The 7,936-nt window shown below is 43.9% G+C and overlaps 1 protein-coding gene across 2 annotated transcripts in view; it reads left to right on the top strand.

Annotated features, from left to right (window-relative positions):
- The first annotated feature begins 473 nt into the window (after positions 1–473).
- The window catches only part of RNF144B (ring finger protein 144B), a 91,716-nt gene continuing 84,253 nt past the window's right edge, over positions 474–7,936 (top strand). Inside the window, exon 1 of one of the 2 annotated variants that reach the window (XM_051612032.1) lies at positions 474–489. The gene's annotated coding sequence lies outside the window, so the exon portion shown is untranslated. Of the gene's footprint in view, positions 490–2,982; positions 3,120–7,936 lie in introns of those variants that run through there. The other variant, XM_051612031.1, reaches the window with a different exon arrangement.

Genomic DNA, 7,936 nt, shown 5'->3' with positions numbered 1-7,936 from the left:
TGAGGGAAGGGGCGCGGAGGTGGGACCAGGGAGGGCTCCTCCTGGCCCTTCTAAGGTGTGAGGGCCGCGGGGGGAAACCCCCCCCCCCCCACCCCCCGGGAAGCTGGGGCGCCGTTGTGCTCTGGGGGCTGGGGCCGGGCGGAGTGCGGGCCCGTCCCCGGAGCGGAGCGGAGGGGAGGCCTGTGTGAGCTTGGCAGAAAGAGCGGTCGGAGATGTCGTTACGTGGGTGTAAAACGCTGCCGTTACCTGAGGGGTTGCCGCGGCGTCACGAAGGCTTGGCCTCGGTTCTGCGAGGAGGCTAAACGGGATGAGTGGATCTGAGGGGTTTTTAGGGGCGATGCAAGAGCTGCTTGCTGGAGCCTGCTGTTCTTACTCCCCCTCGAGGAAGCTGCTCTTCCACTTCCATAGTCCCAGTGAGAAGGACGCTCTTGGTTTTGCCGGCTGGCTCTTATCTGCGAACACCGGCTCCATGAAACGGACCTCCTGGAGGTACTTTGGGCTCATCTTTAGGTATCAAAGGGTATGCTCCTTAGACATCGTAGCTCAGTGGAGTTAAATGGTAGAAAATGGCTTGAAGGTGGTGTAAAAATAAGAAGCTGGCACACCTGAAAAATCATTACAAGCTTGCATCGTATGCTGGAGTGCACCAGGCAGTGGAATTCTAAACACGGTTACCAGCCTCTCTTAATTAATATAAAAAGTTCTTTTCAGTTCAGAACAGCTTCCATTAATTAGCAAAGCAGTGTTGGTTGACTTTTGAGTATAGAGCAAAGGGCAGGTTTTGAGAAGCTTTTGGGAATAGAAGTATAGGCTTCACAGAGTATACGAAGTCCCCAGGGATTGTGTTTTATTTTGTTTCCAAAGTGACTGGTTACTGCGGTGTCCTGCTATCAACTCAGAAACTAGCTGTGGGGAAAATCACGGAAAAGGTCATCTGTGGATTGCAGAAAGTGCTGTGCATCAAAGTAACTACTCACTAACTCTCATGATGAATTTTATCCTTAAGGTAAATACTGCAGCAGTAAATTATGGGATGCTACTTTTTAGTAATGTCGGTACAGTTCCTTTGCATCCTTGTATGAGTTACATAAAGATACATACACACTTCAGTGTCTCTGTGCTGGGTGTGTGACATCGCATTTCCTAGGAAAGTCAAAGTGGCTTGTCTACGAAATGCTGAGAAAACTCATCTTTATTAACAGTAGAGACATTATGTAGCTTTGGAATCGAAGGGTTATATAATTGCTACTGAAAGCAGGAATCTAAATATGAACTGATTCTAAATTGAGCTAATCAACACAGTTTACAAGACAAGAGAAACTTGAAAACTACGTGAGCAGTATGTAGTTATGGTGTGATTAATAACATCTGCTCAGTATCTCCATGTGTTCATATTTATTCAAGATATTTTACATTTGTTGACTGGTCAGAATACCTGATTTGCAAAGTGTTTCCTGAGGGTGTCCTGACTTCTGATACCCTGTGTTCCCTGTTTCATTCCCCATCTGAGTGTTTCAGGATTATCTGGCTGTGTTGCATCATCCACACTTGTTACCTGTTTCGTACCCTTAAGAAGATTAAATAGCTGTCCTTGTAAATACCAGTTCTCACAAACATGAAATGAGTAACTAATATGAATTGATCTAAGCTGTTTCACTCTATTTTAGAAATCTCTACCTGGGCCATGTTTCAGTAAATATATGCAGATTTAACAAAATGTAAAGTGTAAGAAACATCAGAGATAGACAATGTATCAAAATAGTACACAAAGTGTCATTTTCTGTCCCTGTGTGAATGACAGCACTGTACCCTGTCGGCCTGAACTCCATGTTTGGATTTCTGTTAACCTTCCAGTTAGCATGAAGTTAAATGTCACCCTGCAGGGTTTGAAAATTACTGCTTTCTGTGTGTTTAATAATGGGTAGAACCGTATGTTCAGTCAAAGCAGGTACAGCTGTTATGCATTCCATGGATTATGTAGATCTAGCACTAGATCTGGTGTTTAGATCCACAGGTACAGCCGGGGAGCCCTGGAGAGCTGGCAGCTCTTGCAGGGGACAGCCCTGTAACCTCTCCCACGTCCCTCTGCTGATGCTGAGGACGGGGATGGTGAAGGGGCCTTCATCTCGAGGTCCCACATGCTTCTCAGTGTTCAAGAACCATCAGCAGGATGGTTTCCCTCCTGGACAGACTGATGTATGGTGAATGCTCACTCAGTTCCTGGCCTCCTGGCCTCCTACTTTTGAGTGAGTTTTGCAATGAATAGCCTGTGTGTATGTGCCAGTGACCTGGGTAAATGCTGTGTAACTCACACTTTAGAGAAAGAAACACTGTCAATTCATTTATGCTTTAAGGTTTGAGCCTGCAAACTTCTACTTGATGCGTCTATAGGTTTTGGTACAGTTAGTAATTTACAATTATGTATTTTTAAACTTGCTGTAAATTGAAAACGTCTCCAGGGGTATTGCTACTTTGGACTAGCACAAGTTTGCACTTGGCTCATCATCATGCTGGGCTACAAAGTGAAACTGGTGGCTTTCCACGTGCATTGCATGCAGCTAGCGGCAACCCGCCTTTAGAAAACCCCACACCACACAAAAACGAGAAAAAGGAAAAAAAAAAAACCCACTTTGTAGCTTTCTAGTAATTTAAAGTGATCTTGGGTATAATCTGTCGACGTGACCTAACTGGTCATTTTGCAGAAGACGGGGGCTCTTCAGAGTGGGATGCCTGCTCCCCTCGTCCGCCCGGGCGCTGTGGGACTCCAGCAGCACCCCCGAGCCCTCGCCCCGCCGCTCGGGGAACCTTCCGTCCGCCCTTGGCGCCGCCCGCAGCCGCACGCCGAGGCTGCGGGGACACCCCCGCTCTCCCGGCCCCGCCCGGCCCTGCCGCTTCCTCCGCCCGCAGCCGCGGGGCGGGCGTGCCAGGGGCACCGGCCCCGGCAGCGGGCAGACAGATGTGTGAGGAGGAGGAGGAGGGGGAGAGCGGCAAAGGGAAGCAGGACGCGAGGGCGGACCCGCAGCAGCTCCCCCGGCCCGCTCGTCGCCGTCCCCGCCGTCCCGCCCGAGCCGCATCTCGGAGACAGCCGCGGCCCCAGCCCGGGAAGGCGGGCGGCACAGGTAGGGAACAGCCGAAATCGAGCGGGCTGCCCTCCCCCGGGAGGCTGCCCTCCCTCCCCGGGCGGCCTCGGCAGCCTCGGGCACCTGCAAAAGGCGAGGGAAGGAGCTGAGCCCGCTTCCCTCCTTGCCCGAAGCCAGGCAGGCGGGCTTCTCCACCCCCGCCGCTCGGGCGAGCCGGCGGTGATTGCTGGCTCGGAGCGTGCGTGTTAATTGCGTTGTCTTCTGCAAAAAGAGGTGAACTTTTCTCAGCTTTGGGTTTTTCGTGCGAGTCCTCTCGGCTCTGGGAAGTTGAGAGTTCAGGTTTGCTCCAGGGCTGACAGAGTGTGCCAGAGTTATTCAGTGGGGGATTATATTTTACATACTTACAAGTAAAATGATGAAGCCTAATTAAGATTTCGATTTTTTTTTTTTTTTAATCTTTTATTAGATGACGTTAGTATAAGCATGGTCTCTCTAATTTTGACAGGCATTTTAAGGTGTTTTCCACAGAGCTTTTCTCTAGGTGTGCTTTGCCACGTTTTGTGCAAATGCAACCCTACAAAAGCTTCTAAGCCTTGAAGTTGCTGCAGTGAACAACCTCACTTTTCAGATTTGAGCCCTTAATATTCTGAAATGCGTTGGTACGTATAAGTATTAACATTTTGAAGAATTCACAGTCCATAGTTGAAACAGTTACATTTATTATACAGAAAAATGAATCGTAGCTAAAGTTTTTTAAAAGTTTATATATCTGCATGTTATATTCAAGCTGCATGAAAATTCCAGGGCCTGCCATGTGAATTCTGTATGAATCATGTCTTATTTTTAAATGAATGGAATTTCATACTGAAAAAATTCATGGCATATTAAAGCAGTATCTGTGGCCTGGCTTAAACAACAGAATCCAGAAAGTTCAGCATGGAAGCAGAGTATTTATCCTTATTTCACCTCTGTATCCTGGGTTTCTAGCCATTTCTTCTCACAGATTATGTAGCTATTAATTTGATTCTTCTAGGGTTTACTGTTTAGTTAGGTTTAGTGAAGTAAATGCCAGGTGGCCAAGTTCTGCTCCCAGTTACTTCAGGCTTTACACCATGGTAACACTGTTTGTTTCAGAGCTGTTACTCTAGATTTACCTGACTGTAACTGGATACTGAATTTGTTCAATAGCTTCTGTCATATTTTGTGACTTTTGTCAGCTCAAGCCAGGCTTTTAATACAGGATTTGTATGTAAATTGGATAATGTACAATTTAACCGATTCTCCTCTTTAATAGGACTCACAGAATTGGAAATACAGAAGTAACACATGTTTTTAGTAGAGGCAAGAAACCACAATGCTTGTTTTTTGTGGCTAAGAGTTATAAGCATTCGGTTCTGATGACCTTTTTAGTGGAAATTCTGGTATGACAACTAAAAGCTTTAGGGAAACTATTTTATGTGTACACACATAAATAGCATTGGAAAGTCAAGATGAGAAGGACTTTTAAAGTAAAAAAAAAAAAAAAGTCAAAAGGAATCCAAGTAATGACATTCTGAAATAGGGACAACTTAAATATAGGAAGCTCATATTTTCCTTTCTGATGGGTGGACCTCAGATACTTCACATATTTCTGCATCTAGCTTTCCCTTAGTGTGAGGTGGGCTCCACCATGCTGTAGGACCCCAAGGAAACTAACAGGAGGCCTGCAGAGAGCTGCAGGGGTTCAGCATGGGACAGAAGATGTATTGTTTCATAAGTCAGGTTCTCGCTTTGATCCTGTTCTGTGTTGATGCATCTTCAGGGGGCATTAGTTAAAGTTTGTTTGTAGTGTAAGAACTTAGACGTATTTTAATTTTGCGAAGTATGTAAAGGCAAAGTGTCCCTTTTTAATTTACAGAAATTTGGTATCTGAGTGATTAGGAGTGGATTGGCAAAAACTTAGGAAAATATTGTCACACTACTTTTAAGTGGAAACAAATTTGATAATGCTTATTTGAAGTATCACTTTTGATAGCAGTATCCTTGTTTTGGAGAAAACATACGGTTGAAGGCCTTATTTTGATTATAGAACTCAACTTTGTCATATGGAAGGGAAAGTTAAATATTCTAAAGTCTCTGCTGAGCTGCATCCTAATCTAAACATTGTACAAAGGTAAAAAGTTTGTGAATTCTCTCAGTACATTTCTTCGCTGTGTTTCTTTTTAATTTATTATTTTTCCGAGTAAATTTGGATTTATTCCTCTTAAATTTTTGAGCATATTAGATTTTTACCAACATGCATGCATTACATAATTTCAAGAGGTATTATCCATATGCAGGAACAGTGAAGAACAAGCATAAAAGGGCATGTATATTTAGGCTGAGAAGACCAAATTGCTCACCACTTCTTTCAAGGAAGGTAGCTGGCTGAAGAAGCCCATCATTTTCTGCCATTGCAAATTGCATTCAAACTATGTGGAAATGTTTGAAAGCTGTGAAACAAATAATTCCTGACTAGCAGCTGTGGACATAGTGATACAGATTTCTTCTTTATGAGAGGTTAAAGTAAAGACTGCACCTTGGTAATTACCAGATAAAGCAACCTGCCTTGCAGTAGTTAAAATTGGTAAGAAAGAAGTCCACCTGATATTTTAACATGAGGAAGATTTTGCGCACAACAAGCAGGAGTGAAGTTCAAAGCTGTTCAGTACTTTGATATGGTATAAAGGAATGAAGATGCTGGCATAGGAGTGATTAGAGATGCTGCCAGGCAAAATGGAAGGTGGCTGGATGTTTACTGGCAAGGCTGCAGACAGCAGTCAGAATTTGAGTTCTCCCTAATTCACTCCTGCGACTTCTGACGTTCTTTGTGGAAGAAGATACTGATTTAAACTGATTGATCTTCAACAGCTGATCAACCTTTTTTAGTTTTCTGTACAGAATAGAAGCTTGAAGTTGTAAATTCCATTGCTCCTTTAAACAGAAATGCTTTTAAATATTTCAGTCTTTTTCTTACGACCATAACAGAAGTAGATTCTGAAATCTTCCTAGTACAAAGTAGTGTCTTTATGTGTGTTGGTGGATTTTAGAAAACACTTGCTGAAATGTAAAGTGTGTTTTACCAAATTAATGTTTATTGTTCAAATGTTCATATTTGAAAAAGTGGAAAGACTTTTTGAGTATGGAACTAGAAGACAAGTTTCCTGGACTGTCTGTATGCATCCAATAGTCACCTTCTGTGTGATCATGGACAAAATATTGAACATTTGTTTACCTGCGTTTTGCAGGTATAATATGGAGAAAATAATTACAGGGATATTCTGAAGCTTACTCAAAAACAACTCACTGTGTTGCCTAGTGAATGGAAGCTATATAAGCTCTTAAAATGTTTACTGGAATTCTACATAGATTTTTATGTGATTCCTATAAAACTGGGCTAAGCCTTCCTAGTCAAAATGCCCAAACACAAGAGTATCCACTTATAGGCAAATCAGTACTTCAGTTATTCTAGTTATAGAATAATAGAATAGGCTTAGTTGGAAGGGACCCATCAGGATCATTGAGCCAAACTCCTGTCCCTGTGTAGTGCACCCCAAGAATCACACCATGTGCCTGAGAGCATCATCCAAACGCTTCTTGGACTCAGGCAGGCTGGGTGCTGTGACCACTTCCTTGGGGAGCCTGATAAAGTGCTCAACCACCTTCTGGGTGAAAATCTTTTCCTGATACCTAACCTAAACCTACCCTAATTCAGCTTTCTGCCATTTCTCTGTGTCCTGTCATTGGTCACAGGCATGAAGAGATCAGTACCTGCCCCATCTCTTCCCCTCATGAGGAGGCTGTAGACTGCGAGGTCACCCCTCAGCCTCCTCTTCTCCAATAATAATCCAAGTGACCTCAGCTGCTCCTCATAAGTCATCCCTTCCATATTCTTCACCATCCTCTTGGCTCTCCTTTGGACACCCTCCAATAGCTTGATATCCTTCTTATATTGTGGTGCCCAAAACTGCATGCAGTACTCAAGGTGAGGCCGCACCAGAGCAGATGTAGAGTGAGACAGTCACCTCCCTTGGCTGGCAGGCAACGCTATGTTTGATGCACCCCAGGACACGGTTGGCCCTCCTGGCTGCTGGGGCACCCTGCTGGCTCATATTCACTTTGCCATCAACCAGGTCCCCCAGGTCTCTCTCCGCCCTGCTGCTCTCCAGCCACTTGTTCCCTAGTCTGTGCTTACCACCAGGGTTACTCAGTCCCAGGTGCAGAATCTGGCACTTGCCTTTGTTAATCTTCATGTGGTTGGTGACTGCCCATCTCTCTAACTTGTTGAGGTCTCTCTGCGAGGCCTGCCTGCCCTTGAGGGAGTTGACAGCTTCTCTGCTTTTGTATCATCAATTATTTTGCAACACACTATTTTACTTGCTCTAATCCTAAAAATTAGATTGCTCTGTAAAATACTTTGGTCATAGCAATCCCATGACAAGTCAAAATTTTTGGAAGGATGTCACAGGAACCAGAATTTGAGTACTCAGTTGCCTGAGCGTGAGTGATACTGCTTCTGAAATGTGGACTTTACAAATACACTTTCTAGGAATAACATCACAGCACTACCCACATGCATCTGTGGGTAGTTGGTTGAGCTTTTTTTTGATATTAATATGAATAGTTAATATTCAGCCCTCAATTACAGGTATAACAGTGTAAATACTTAGTGAGAAAAAACCTTAAAATAGTTGGAATTTGTTTTTTCCATTTGTCTTACCTTTTCCTCTGTTCCATCCTCTTATGTCCTGAAAACATGAGTTATAAGTAAGTATATTTCTATTAATGGAACACTGGACTTTACCAATTAGTCCCTCAAAATGAAACAACCTCCAAGA

This window comes from Apus apus, chromosome 2, assembly GCF_020740795.1.
Source record: "Apus apus isolate bApuApu2 chromosome 2, bApuApu2.pri.cur, whole genome shotgun sequence".
In the NCBI taxonomy this organism is placed as follows: domain Eukaryota; kingdom Metazoa; phylum Chordata; class Aves; order Apodiformes; family Apodidae; genus Apus; species Apus apus.
Note: the sequence above shows the minus strand (reverse complement) of the source record. Positions and strands in the feature narration are given on the sequence as shown.